Raw genomic sequence first — 14,537 nt, 5'->3', positions numbered from 1 at the left:
GGAGACAAGGGGCCAAGGACATGGGTCTAAGACCCTGGGAGACGTGGGGCCGGAGCATGCTTCTGCAGACACCCTCCTTGTGCAGGCCACGCACACCCAGCCCACGCCGAGTGCTGCCCACGTGGTCTCCGGCTTGCTATTATTATCACTCTCCCCTCTTCTTATTCTGAAGGAGACCCAGGCTTTAAAGGAAATGGAGCTCAGAGAGGTCAATGTACTTGTCCAAGGCCACTTAGCTGAGAGGCTGAGCCAAGATGGAAACCCAAGCTGGCCTCACATATTGAGGAAATGAGACTTCCTGTTAAAAACGTCAGAAAAAAAAAACACGTTTTACTCTGCTCCTTTCTGAAAATCACTAACATGAGAATAAAGGAAAAATTTTTAAGTCATAGATAAGCCAGCAAGGAAAACGGAGCAGAGGGGAAGAACAAGCAAGGGATGTCCAAAAAAGATTTTTTTTTAATGGGGGGATGGGAGGTGGGGGTACTGAAAAGCAGGTGGATGAGCGCTAACTAATGCATCAGAGCCAAGAAAGCTAAAGCCAAGCCTAAGGGAAAACTACCTGAAGCAAGGTGATCTGTGACCCCAGAATCCCAGAAAACATCGAGAATCGGAGGCACTAGGGAGCCCTGAAAGCAAGTGGGGCTGAACACAAGAGGAGTGGCTAAAAAAAAGTCTTTAAAAAGAGAGTTTAGATCTCCAGGTTCCTTCCCTAACCCCAGGCAGCAAGATAACCAACCAGTCCAGTGGAAGAAAGGAAGCTTAGCTTCCAGCCGGCTCTGGGCAAATAGGCTCGGGATTTGGGGCTTAGGGGCACAATGGAGGGCCAAGCTCAGCCATCAGATTCAAAACAGGAGGATTAGGAGAAACTCAACACATTGAATGACAAGACTCTCCCCAACCAGGCTGAAATCTGGGTGACCAACTGACTCCCTTTGCCTGGGATGAAAGGGGTATCCCACAAAGATGGACTTTCAGTGTTAAGACCAAGAAAGTCATAGGTAAACCAGGATGAGCTGTTGCCCTGTGTCTATCGCTCCAAGACCAGAAGATTCCTTTCCGGAGAAAGTGACCAGCCCAGAAAAAAAGACCTGCAGGCTGAAAGGGAGGAAGGAAATGCCCTCATGAACCAATAAGGCCTCCATCTTGTACTGAAAGCAGGAACCAGGTCCTGCCCCCCATGCACGCCTTGCACAGAGCACCTCCTAGGATGAGCTTGCCGGCTGGGACTCAGGGCTTCAGGTGGTGCTGTCCGCCCACAGAGGGCACCGAGCACAGAGGCTGCAACCAGGCACCTGGAACAGAACATCAGTCATGCGAAACGCCCCCGGGGACACCCAGAAATACCTGGGGGAGACTCTGCAGTGGCGGTTGTCACTGTGTGAGCAGTCCGGCAGCTGAGGGACTCAGGAGGTTACAGGGCAGCTCTCTTCACAATGGCCAACAGGTAGAAACAAAGTAAAGGCCCATCTTCACATGAATAGATAAAATGGGTCTAGCCATACAATGCAATATTACTCAGTCATCAAAAGGGATGAGGTACTGATTCATCCTCCAAAACATTGTTCTCCAGAGTAAACCAGACCAAAAAGGTTGCATACTGTAGGATTCCATCCATATGAAATAATCCAGAGTAGATAAATCCGTAGACAGGGGAAGCAGATTACACACCAGGGGCTGGGGGTGTGGGGAATGGGGCAGGACGGCTTCATGGGTATTTACTTTTAGGGTCATGAAAATGTTCTGGAACTAAATAGAGGTGATGGTTTCACAACATTGTAGATGTGCTAACTGCCACAGAACTGCATTTTGAAATCGTTCATTTTCTGTTATGTGAATTTTACCTCAATTAAAAAAAAAAAAAGATCAATCCTTCAAGAATGGAAAGACCCACATGACAGGCTCATCCAAGCTAATACCAACAAGCATGGCTCAGATTCCTAGAGCTGCTCTAATTTACCCCATCCAGGCCCCACTCTCAGGAAGCTCCAGTCAGGGAGAAGGCAGGCCTGCTCCCAGAAAGGCAGTAGCTGAACTGAGCCTGGCACGTCTCACCTCCCCTAAAGCCGCAATTAATAACTTAGCCCCAAAATAAAAGGGGAAACACACACACAGAGTACTCTGGGTTTCCTCTCCTCCCACCCCCACCTTGCCTCCAGCAGGCTCACACGGTCCTAGACACCCTCCCCGTACTTGTCGAGCCCCACAGCTCTCCCGCAGGCATGTAGTTCTGCTGGTTTCCAGAATGTTCTCATGAGAAATTGTCAATAACTGAGCGTCACAAACCACGCTTTGTGCAACTCCAGACAGGTTTTCTTAAGAAACACAATTAGGAAGGAAAGCCACACTTTTTTTTCCCTTGTTAAGACCTGGGGGAATTGTTGGTATTCAAGCCAGCTCTCCGGAGGCCTCTCTCTCCTCAGAAGGAGCATAAATACACGGCATTCCAGCCGGCCACAGGCCGACCAGGAGCCTGTTACAGACCCAGCCCAGGAATGCACAGCCCCCAGCAGCTACTAGGCCCTGTCTGCTCCGCACGGAGTTCCCAGGAACTTGAAAACTTCCCCATCACCTGATCTGGTGCTTGCAATATTTCTTTTTTTGCAACAAAACGTCTTGGTTTTTTCTCAAGGAATTTTATGTTTGGTATCTCACAAAGCAAGGGAGGTTTATAAATGGAGCTTCTCTGGTTGGTAAAGAGGCAAGGGACCCTGACTGCTCTCCTCCTTTATCTCATTAGTGTCCACCTAAGGGACTTCAAAGACACCGGAGGTTCCCTAGAGCACCATTTGTTAACCACCAATCTGGTCCAATGAGGACTCATTGTGTATGTCAAAGAACAATTTTCAAAAAGTTAAGAGCATGACTCTCACACAAATAGGAAACAAGCACATGGCAGGGATTTCTTTAACCTTAAAAAAAAAAAAGGATTTATTAATTTATTAATAGGGGAACCAGCAGTCTGGGAAAGCTGGCTCAAAGGCTTATGAGAGAGACCAAAGTCAATACAGCAAAGGACCGAAAGAATGCTAGAATAAGATTGCCAAGCTAGACACAGAAATGATGAATATCCTACAGGTCAATAAAATCGTATACTTTTGGGGGTGTCTTTTATACTGGACAGAAATCATTTTCAGGACTCCTAGACCAAAATCATTTGCAAGTTATCAATCTTCCACAAATTAGCATCACACTTTCCAGAGTCTGGGCCCGAATCAGTACTAAATAGTAAATCAAAGAACGCTCCATTCCCCTAGAGCAGGGGTCAGTAAACCTCTATAAAAGGACAGACAGTAAATAATTTTCAGCTTTGTGGGCCATCTGGTCTCTGTTGCAACTACTGGACTCTGCCTGGTTATAAAGTGGGAGCGGCAGAGACCATACGCAAATGAATGGGCGTGGCCGTGTTCTGATAGAACTTTATTTACAAAAACAGGCGACAGCCAGATTTAGCCTGTGCCCTGAAGAATTAGATAACCCGAGGCCGGGCCTGTTGGCCAGAGCTCTGGTGTGGCGTTCAAGGGACACATCGTCATCCTTTTGCCTTCTTGCCAAGTTTTGGGTGCTTTTTCATAACTTTTTCTAGCAGATGTGGAAACCAGAGAGGGAAAGCAATTCGGCCATGGGAACACAGCCGGAACTGGCTCCCAGTCACAATCTCTCATCTCCTGGTTCTCTGGCAGCGGAAACAGTGCCCACCTCTCCTACACTGAGGATCAAGCGGAGGGGGTGGGGGTGGGGGGGGCTGCAAAGTCTCCAGGGAAGCAGCTCCTCCCACTTCCCCCAAAGGGCCGGTCCACAGGGCATTTCCTTCTCCGCCTCTGAGTCTCCAAGGGGGACCCTTGACGGAATGCGACTCTGCTCTCTTCACCCAAAGCAGATGCTCTAAGCCAGAAAAGCACAAAGCCTCCCAGATCAATGCGCTTCCTCTTGACGCGAGCCACAGTTGAAATGCAAGTCAAACAGGAGAACAATTAGCCGGGCAGACAGGTTCATTGCCAGGGTCTCTGGCAAATTGCTGAGGGAGAAAGTGAGGAAACAATTTGACATCAGAGAACTTGGAGGTATTTTTTTCATCCAACGGGGAATAAAAGCACTTTGTTTCCTTTTCCTTTCAAAAATCAGTGCCTGCCCCCCCTCCAGCCCCCCGAACCTGGCACAATCGTCTCTCACTGCGTTGCCGCGACGAAAAGAGATTTTTAACGGCACGCTGTCACGTGACCACGGAGCCGGGGCCCTGGAAGCCAGTGGCTCATTGTCTGAGAGGGACAGGAAGTGAGTGGGACGAGGGACCGGGCTGCTGTGCTCAAGTAAGAGCGTGAGGAAGTGGATCTGCTGCCCTGGGACCCCGGCGTGCCCACATCGGTGATGTCGCCACTCGCCCACCTTTGTCCCAGCGCGTGCTACGTGCCACTGGCTTTTCTTGCACGACCTCACCAAACCCTTATCACGGTCCCCGAGGCCAGATCCCCAGACACGTGGCGAAGGTTATGGGGTGTATCTAAGGTCGCAGATCTAGCGCAGAGCCTCAGGGCGGCCAGACAACGTGCTCGGCCCAGGATACTTAGTGACTCATTGAATTCTCCCCACCTCCTTGTGAGACAGGCACCTTTGCCATCATCCCTGTTTTATAGAAGAAGAGACTAAGGCACGCGGAGGCTGAGCAAAACTGCCCAGAGGCTCCCAGCTAGCAAGTGGCAAAATGGGGATTTGAACCTGGGCCATCAGGTTCCAGAGACCGAGTGTATAAACCTCCCAGAGCTTAAGTCTGCCTTCGTCTCCCCAGACTGAGCAGAAATGCAAAAATGGAAACTCAAATGCTTCACTAGCATAGAGAAGAAAACATCTGTCAAATGTCTCAAAATCCAGGCTCTATTTTTATTTTTGGTTGACTTGTTCTTAGAAAGCTCTGTGACTCGCAAGGAGACAAAGGGGGTGGGGGGCGGGGTGGGAGGTCATCAGGTGAGGTTTCTAGCTCAGGCCTTTGGCTCCTGCCAGGATGGACAATAGACACTCAGTGGTCACATATTTATTGAGAAGTGAATATTTGCCAGGAACTATTCCAGATTCCGGGCAGGTTTCTGGATTATCCCTAAATCACAGTGTCCCGTGAGGAAGATGTGGAAACAGGCTCGACCCAGGCTCTCCCCAGGCTCTCCCCATCGACTCACTCCGGGCTCTCCGAGCCTTCCCTGAGACTCTGGCTGGCCCCTCTAGGAAATAAGCACGCTCTTTTGACTGACCCGGACTCTTACTGGCCATTTGGGGTCTCCATCTCAGAGACTCTGTCATTGACTAGCCCTGCCAGGAACAACAAAGGCTTCTTCCTTTTCAAAAAGGAAAAGATGTTGGACAAAGAGAGATAGGGAAGTGTTCTGTGCTGTTTTTATTCACAACATTCTGTCACCAAATGTGCGGTGTCTTTTCCAATACCACTTCCCTGCCTCTCCAATACCAGCTGGGTGTCCTACGGTCCAATTCAACTCTGATACCAAGTACCTGAAGTTCATGTCCGATCCCGCAAGTTAAGGCAGGGTCCCACAGACTGCGCCCACCCCCCTTCAGATGCCATTCGAAAGGCCCAGGTTGTCACTGGGTCTTCTCACTGGCTGTCTGCAAATTCAAGGGGTTCCCATAACCCCCCTCAGTTTGACAACTTACTAGAACAACTTTAAGAGCTCAGAAAAGTGCTTTATTGACTAATACTGGCTTATCAAAAAGGATACAACTCAGGAACACCCAGATAGTGGAGGTGCACAGGGCAAGGTATGGGGGTGTGGGGTGTGCTCAGACCTTCCACATCCTCTCCAGGTGCCACCATTCTGTCATCTCGATGTATTCACCAATGGGGGAGCTCTTCAAACCCTATCATTTAGGGGTTTTTAGGGAAGTTCCGTTATGTAGGCATGGTTGATTAAACTGTTGGCGACGGAACACACTTTCCAGCCCATTTCCCTCCCTGGAGGTTGGGGGTGTGGCTGAGAGTTCCAATCCTCTACTCATGCCTTGGTCTTTCTGGAGAACAGCCCCCATCCTGCAGCTACTTAGGGGTCCCAACCACCTGTCATCTCATCAGCATACGAGAGATACTCATCACCCTGGAGATTCCAAGGATTTTAGGAGCTGTGTTCCAGGAACTAGGGACAAAGTCCAAATATGTATTTCTTATGTCCCCAGTGCCCTATGGTCATCTATATCAACACCATATAATATAAGAGTATCCATTGCTGCCCTCAAAAAGAGACATTCAGCCTGGCAGAGGCAATGAGATAATGCCTGAAACATCTCTGATGGAGAAGATACTGTTGATGGCTATACCAAATCCAGCCCTTCCTTTCCCTAGTTCACAGGCACCATGTTTAGGTCTTTCCCTTCCTCCTGAAAGGCAAGTGTTCACTGGCACAGATCTGGAGCCCCAGCAGGAAGGAGTGGGGGATGATTTCTCTAAACTATTCAATAGTGGGGACGCCTGGGAGGCTCAGTCAGTTAAGTGTCTGCCTTCGGCTCAGGTCATGATCCCCGGGTCCCAGGATCGAGCCCCACATTGGGGTCCCTGCTCAGTGGGGATTCTACTTCTCCCTCTCTCTCTCTGCCCCTCCACCCACTTGAGTTTCTCTCTATCTCAAATAAATAAATTTAAAAATCTTAAAAAAAAAAAAAACTGTTCACTGGTGGTTCCATCCCCTTGCCAGGGATCACTTTAACCATGAGCCTTTGATTCGATTCAGGCCGATGAGATGTGACAGGGCAAGTCTGCTGATGGGTATCAGATAAACAGAAAGAAATGCACAGGAAGAGCCCCACCCCTCTCTCTTCCACAGGCTGTTGTCACAACTATGTAAGCTTCCTGGAGCCGTGGCAGCTACTTTGTGACCATGGGGGAGAGGAAGTCAACATGCTGAGGGTGGCAAAGCAAAAAGATGGAAAGAACCAGGGTCTTGCTGCTAAATTAACCAACTCAACACCACTTTACCTCCAGACTTCTCTTTTTATGAAATAATTAATTCTTATTAGTTAAAGCACTTGAGTCAAGCTTTTTGCTTCTTGCAGCCCAAAACACCCTAGGCACATGTCATCCCATGGAAATATAACAAGCCACAGATGCAAGCCATGCACGTAATATTTAATTTTCTAGTAGCCATAAATAAAAAGTAAAAAGAAATAGCTGGAATTCATTTTAATATATTTTATTTAACCCAGTATATCCAAAATGTTCTTCAACATACAATCAATACAAAAAGTTATTAATGACTTCGAGTTATTTTACATTCTTTTTCCTACCAAGACTTTGAAATCAGTGTGTGTTCCCAACTTGCATCTCCATTTGGATGAGCCACATTTCAAAGGCTTACTAGCCACACTGGGGAATAGCCACCTGCCCTCAGTGCTGCCCTGTGCCATCTTTCTCCAGTTCTTTATTCCTCTCTTTATCCTTCTATGGAGCACACTGGGATTGACTCTGACCTGAGATCTCTATCACTCAAGGCCTTGGGGAGGGCTGGCTTCCCCTGGCTCTTTTCTTGGGCTCCAGATGTGCCGCTTGCTCTGCCCAAAGCCCTGAGAGCTGATGCAAAGACAGCTGGTCCTGCCTTGGCCCATAAAAAGCATCCAGTCCGGCAGGAGCAGCAAGGAGGTGGGGCCACAAATCGTAACCATGTGAAGATGCCACAGGGAGACACCGCAGGGAGGGGGCATGAGGAGGAGAAAGGCAGAAGGGCATGTTCTGCTTCTTGACCACGGATGGAAGGCAGCAGTGCGGGCAGGGGGTTGGGAGGAAAGATAGCCAGCCTGGGCTCAAAAGCCAGCTCTGTGACTCCTGGCAATTGACCTAAGCTTCCTGGGCCTCCGTTTCTTCATCCATAAAATGGGCACATTAATAGTACCCACTTTCTAGGATTTCTTAGGAAGGCTAGATGTGTTAATACATTCAAGGTGCTTAGCAGATTGCGTGTGTTTGCTACCATTTTAGTATTTTTTGAAAGGAAGGGAAAAAAGAAAACTAAAGGCAAGCAAGCAGATCTGGGAAGAAGTAAGAAGAGAATGGAGGGATGGGTGGCAGGGAGTGGAAGGGAGAGAAAGGAAGGGAAGGAGGGAGGGAGATCTTCCCACTGAAACCAGGTTCGCTCCCCCAGAGACTTTCGGCAGAGCAAAAGCCAAGGAGAATGTGCAATATTCACTCACACAAAGAACGTGAAGCAGGTCCGGGAGAGAGCCTGATGCTGCTCTGTATGAAATTCCCCAGTTCTCCAACATCCTGAGTTTCCCTACAGGAACTTCTCACCAGGGAGGCTCTGGGAGAGCCTTACAGGGTGGACAGAGGAAATGGGAGGGGAGGGGAGGGGAGGGGCGGGGTGGCAAGGAAAAGGAGGGGAGGGTTGCCTGGAGAAAGGGCCCTTCTGAATCCAAGGTAGGAGCATTCACCCACTTGATAGGCCTCCAAATGGTCCAGGAGAGAGCCGCAGTCCAGGAGTCATGGGGCTCTTTTTGCCTAAAGCATAAACTGGGGACTTTCCATAGTGAGATGTCAACAATGGCAGGGAGGGACAAAGGGCAAATGTGGGGGGGGGCAGCAGGAATGAGAGAATCCTGAAGAGGGAAGAGGAAGGAGGAGGGGGAGGAGCGGAGGAGGACAAACAGGGGAAAGGGAGGCAGGGGTAAGAAAGAAGGGAGGGGGTGGGAGAGGGCAGGAAGAGGAAGAGCTACTTCTGAATTCAGCCAGGGACTAGAAGTCTCCAAGAGTGCCTTGCAGCCCCTCCCGAGTCTGTCCCCACCCACCTAGAAGCAGGACCTGAAGCCCACTCATCTCCCGCAGGGGTGCCACCTGCCAGAGCATCTCATCCCTCAGGAGGAGTTTGTCAGAGCCGCTCCATACAGGGGCTGCTAAGAAAGTGGGGTTCCCCTGGAGCTGGGATCCAGCCCCCCAGCCTCTATGCCTGTGTCATCTTGGCAAGCCCTGTCTCTCTCGGAGCCTGGTGTTCTCACGTTTACAGCGAGGTCAGCCGCTAACTGACCTCCTGGCTCACTCTCAGCCTGCGCATTGGAATCTGATCAACATGCAATAACCAGACTAAGCTTCTCCTACTACTCTATGCAGTAAGGACTCTCACAATCCTCATTTCACAGATGAGGAGGGGAGGCTTCGAGCTTAAATATCTTGCCCAAGGCCTCTCAGTCAGGCGCTGGCAGAACTGGGATTTGAATCCAGCCCGTGCAGCCTTGAAGCTCACCGCCCCTGCCCACGCCCCACGCCGTAAAGCCTCTCTCATCCGCCCTGCGATTCGGGGCGAATTCCCCTTCTGTAGTTACAGCGCTCCAAAACGGGAGAGGGCACAGCAGCCCCGCGTCCGGATGACGTGCGCGGCGTTCCAGGCAGCTGCGTGAGGCAGTGACTCCGTTCTGGCCCACGGGCGGTGCGGAGGAGTGTTCCGGGCCGACCACTGGCCATGGCCTTACAAGGAAGGGGCCCCGCCTCCCCTGCCCCCTTCTCCTCTTCCTGCCCATACCATGTGAGTCGGGAGAAAAACCAGGACAAGAGGGAGGCAAGGGAGGTATCGGGGTGCAAAATGTTAGCAGTCAAGGCTCAGGGTTGCACCATGCAGACCAAGAACAAAGGCCTCATTCAGTGTCACTCCCCAGAGCTCTCACTCCCCTCGCCCCGGTCCCAGCCTGCATCTCAGTCCCAGTGGACAAGGGCGCCAGGCTAGGAATGGGAGCCCCTGCTAACATCACAGAGCAGAGCCTCTGTCTCAATCACTGCAACTCAAATAGTGGGCCAAGGAGGGGGTGGGTGCTTGCCATTGGGGGAAGCATCCAGAAGAACCAGCTTGGTCACTTGGATGGACAAGTCTTGCACGGTGTGGGGCTGCTTTCTCAGCAGGGGCTGAAGACCTGCTCTTCCCACATACACTCCCGCCTCCTAATCCATTCTCCAAGATACAGCTGGGACGACCTCTCCCAAACAAGATGCTTTCCCATTGTTCTCAGAATAACACACAAGAATAATAAGCAGAGGAGCATTTTTTATTGGCCCACTAGGTCCTGCCCCGTCCTGTCCCCTCCTCCCCCCATAATCCTCTCTCAGAGACCCCACCACCCGGCTTCCTCTAGTTGCTTGCCGACCCCCCACCATGACATTACGGTGTTGTGCTACCTGGAACATCCTTCCTGCACCTCTCCCTTTGCCTCCTTATTTGCTCCCTGTGCTTCAGACCTTCGCTGAAGTGTCACCTCCTCGGGGACAGCTTCTCGGATGCCTTCTTATGCACACCCACAGCACCCTGAACTCTCTCCTCACAGCCGCAGCTGTCCCCCAGTGTACGCAATTAAGTCCCTGTTGTCTCCCCTGTGAGGCCCCCAGGGCCACCGCTCTCTCATTCACCTTGCCTTCCCCTGGGCCGAGTACAGTGTCTGGTCCCTGGCAATGATCAATAAATATTTGATGCCTGAGGAAGTGACAGAGCCTCCAGGGCCCTGCAGGAACCTGGCACAATTAATGTGTCTAACACAGCAAAGGACCACGTCAGGGTGGAGCCACCAGGAAATGTGTCCTCCTCCAAGAGACATTCTCAGACTCCGTCCGGTTTGGTTCTCACTACACTGCTTCCAAGGAAACCACAGGAACTCTTCAGGGCTTGCCACCACCCTTCCTTCTGCTCCCAGTCCACAGCTGACTGACAAGCTCTCTGTGACGGGCTGGCCACACCAGCCCTCTGAGACTCGGTTTCCCCACATGTAAAGTGAGAAAACTCATGGGATCTGCCCATGACACTTCTCAAGATGAGATCATGTGAAGGAGCATGTGCTGAATTAAAATTCGTGGTCATTCCCCCCACGGAGAAGTGGGGTCTCTTTCCTTCAGCCCCTGAATCCGGGCTGGGCCTGTGACACCTTTCACCAATACAATACGGAAGAAGTGAGGACATGCCAGTTCCAGGCCGAATCTTGAAGAGGACCAGCAGCGGCCAATTCCTCCCTTTTGAAGCCTCGCCACCACGCTGTGAGGAGCCCAAGCAGCCATGGGGAGAGGCCACAGGAAAGAGACCTGAACTGGAGCTCGAGCCCCAGCTGGTCCTGCAGCTGACAGCCTGTGACATATTGGTTGTCCAAGAGAACTCTCTGCGAAGAACCAATTAAGCTGCCCCATCAAGTCCTGCCGAAACTGCAAAACTGTGAGCAGATGTTTTTGATTTTGTTTTTTTAAATTTTTTATTGTTATGTTAATCACCATACATTACATCATTAGTTTTTGATGTAGTGTTCCATGATTCATTGTTTGTGCATAACACCCAGTGTGTGAGCAAATGTTTAAAGAAGCAATTGTCGGGGCGCCTGGGTGGCTCAGTCAGTTACGCATCTGCCTTCGGCTCAGATCATGATCCCAGGGCCCTGGGATCGAGTCTGGCATCGGGCTCCCTGCTCCGCGGAGTCTGCTTTTCCCTCTCCCTCTACCCCTCCCCCCTGCTTGTGCGCTCTCTCTCTCTCAAATAAATAAATAAAATCTTTTTTTAAAAAAAGATAAAGATGAAATTAAAATATGAGGATTTGATATAAACTGCTTTCTCAGCCAAAAAAAAAAAAAAATAGGGTTTGTCTTGATGCCAGCTTTAATCACTTGGAGTGGTTGCCTAGAGAACTGTATTGAGAATGCCTTGGAGAATGCACACGAAATCAGCACAGAAAGAATGCTGTGATGGACTAGTGATGTCTGTCACTGGCAAGGGAATGGAGGGTGGAGGCCTTTATGTGGGGTGATCATATAATTTAGCATCCAAACTGGAACACTTTGGGAAATAAAAGGGGGCACTATTAATGAGTACATTGAGACAACAGGCATACACTGAGACTGTCCAATAAAAGCAGGACATGTGGTCCTCCTACTTCCAAGCCATGGATGTCATCCCTTATACATCCTGATGTGTAGCTCAGAGATAACCAAAATAGAGGGGATGTCCAGACTTAAAAGCCCCTTGAAATCCTGAACGTTAATTTCTCTTTTAAGTACTCGGTTTCAGTGTGTGGTTAGGTATGAAGAATTGTTCTAAAGAACGCATTAAAAATTAATTAAAAGAGTTTCCTCTAATATTTAATCTTACCAGCCATGTACTCTGAGTGATGTATTCCCAGTCAGCATGTCAGTTCCTGAATAATTAAAAGAGAAGGGGAGCGTGATTCAGCCCCTTGACGAGGCTTTCTGGGGTTTTAGATGCAGCACAGAACCCGGGGATGGCGTCACCCAAGGAAAAGTTCCGGACTGAGCGGCAGGGTCCAGCCCAGTCAAGAGTCACAGTTCCAGGCTGTATCACCAGAGTCACCATCGTCCAAATGAATGGGAGCCTCAGAGGGAAATGGAGGCAGAGACAGATTTGGCCCTGCTGAGCCATCAGCCCTGAGACATCCCATCTTTGCGTCCTGCCTCCTGGGAAGGAGGCGGGGGAGGCAGCGGTGAGTTATGGAGACCTTCCCGGGGCTCTTCTGCTAGCTGAGCGCTTTCATATTTCCTCACCTCTAAGACACGTGCTTCTTCAATTTGTAACATTTCGAAAATCAAGACGTGACTTAAAATCAATCGGAGGATTTAAGGTGGTATTTCTTGGGAGGTGTTCCAGAACGATGGTCAAGAGCAAGGCTCTGGACTCCTGCTCCGGGTTCTGCCACCTCCCACCCGGGTGGCCCTGGGCAAACCGCACCCCCTCTGTAGGCCTTTGTTGCCTCCTCTGTAAACCGAAGCGATTAATAATAGTACCCACCTGCTAATAAATGAAAGCGGGCGGGAGTGTAGCACGTGGCAGGTAGTGAGTGTTCAACATCTGGGAGCTATTATTCCTTTTTGTTTATTCTCTGCAGGCTGTTATTAAATCGCTGGAGGATCGAAAAGTTGACATCACCTTCAACGTGTCTGCAGTACCACCAGCTTCGGAACGAGCTCGAATGCAATTACTGCTGAGCTCACTCTGCAGCGACCACCGGAGTATCGATGATGGCCTATTTCTGGTGTAGTGGGTAGGAGAGATTCACATTGGAGAGCAGGACTTAATTTTATATAATTTCCACTCAACTTAATGTAGGAAACAAGATTCTGGAGGAAAGACCCCCACCCGACTTCCAACTTTGCTCCTTCCAGTAATTGAAGCACTGAGCTCAAGACACAGGCTTCTTTTACTTGGAGCAGTAGGGGTCTGTCTTGAGGGCAGGGGAAAGGAGAGCTCAACAGGGAAGGTAGTTTTCATCTGGGCTCTTATACACAAAATAAGGTAGGCGGTCACCACTCAGCATGGCCCAGGAAAGGTCAGCTGGTATTGTTGAAACCCAGAGGTCGCTCAGGCCTGTATCGGACGGGGTCGTTAGGAGCAATAACAGAATCCACTTGGGTTTGCAGGACAAAATTCGTTCAAGGAGTTCAGGGAGTCTGCCTAATCCCGGGGAGGGCTGTGGAAGGCCACGCAGAAGCTCTGCAGGAAGAACACAGACTGGCCACACACTGCGGGGACTTCCCTTGAGAAAACAAGGCTCTTCTGTCATTGCTGGAGGCTCCTCAGAGAGACAGAACCGGAGCCAGGAGCACCAAACCTCTGCCCCTGGAGGGCAGAATTCCTGGGCCACCATCTTGCCAAAAGATCACGTTCCCTTTTGTGCCACTCCCTTTGTGAGCTCCTCAGGGCACTCAGTTCTGAGTAGTAGGCTCCCGGGGATGCCTCGAATTTACAGAACTTTGCAGGTTATGTTGCAGGAAGCAAGGGAATCTAGCAAGGTGTATTCAGTCTTTAGTGCAGGACTGAAAGTGGGCGAAATTACCTGAAATGTAGGGAGAGGGTCCATGGGGGATGGGCAGCCACACATGACCAAGTCTGCTCCATGCTACTCTGTCTCTTGGGATTTGGGTAAACTTGGCTTAGACCCCCATATCCCAGCCCGTGTGGCTCCAGGCCCCTCTCCACAATCCCAGCAGCTTGACCATCTCATTTCTGAGACTCTCCTGAGTCTACTGTGCCGGCTCAGTTTGGATTGTACTCACACCCTGCCCTGCCACTCATTTCACAAGAAATCCTGTCACATGCATGGATTTCATGGTTTAATCATTTGGGGGAAAACTTGAAGAGGAGTCCCTACGGGGATGATGGGACCCACAACCCAGCCTCTCAGCATCTCAGCCCTCCCCTCTGCCACCTTCCAAGAGCTCAGGCTCTCAACACAGACCTCCCCACCCCCGACCCAGTGGCCCCTGGGGAGTAGCAGCCTATTCTTCACTATTATTTTATGGGAGCATTTCCATCAGACTGGCTGCCTTCCCCAGGCCTGTGCCCAAAAATTCTGATGAACACTATTTTCTCCATCTCATTGTCATCCACGTCATCTTCGCCCTGAGATACTGGATCAGTCTTTGAGGTCCTTCAAAGTTCCCCATCTGGTAGAGGACTAGCTACTGGTCCATTTAACTTAATGCCAACATCTGACCTCTGTCCGTGATCTGGAAGAGAAAGTAGTTGCCATTTGAGTATCATTCCATGCCTATCCTTCTCTTGGGTCTGCCCAAACGCAGA

At 50.3% G+C, this 14,537-nt stretch overlaps 1 long non-coding RNA gene across 2 annotated transcripts; it reads right to left on the bottom strand.

The window, feature by feature from the left end:
• Positions 1-10,168: 10,168 nt before the first annotated feature.
• LOC118538519 (uncharacterized) lies at positions 10,169-14,105 on the bottom strand. 2 transcript variants are annotated; one of them, XR_004918656.2, is made up of 4 exons: positions 13,792-14,105; positions 12,747-12,987; positions 12,093-12,138; positions 10,169-11,166 (listed from the first exon to the last, which is right to left on the bottom strand). It is a non-coding gene; the product is annotated as an uncharacterized LOC118538519 (long non-coding RNA). The 2 variants fall into 2 exon arrangements; XR_013443761.1 differs by having other exon boundaries at positions 12,747-14,105.
• Between the last annotated feature and the right edge of the window lie 432 nt (positions 14,106-14,537).

This window comes from Halichoerus grypus, chromosome 1 (genome assembly GCF_964656455.1).
Source record: "Halichoerus grypus chromosome 1, mHalGry1.hap1.1, whole genome shotgun sequence".
Taxonomy (NCBI): Eukaryota; Metazoa; Chordata; class Mammalia; order Carnivora; family Phocidae; genus Halichoerus; species Halichoerus grypus.
This window is presented reverse-complemented; position numbering and strand designations above follow the sequence as displayed.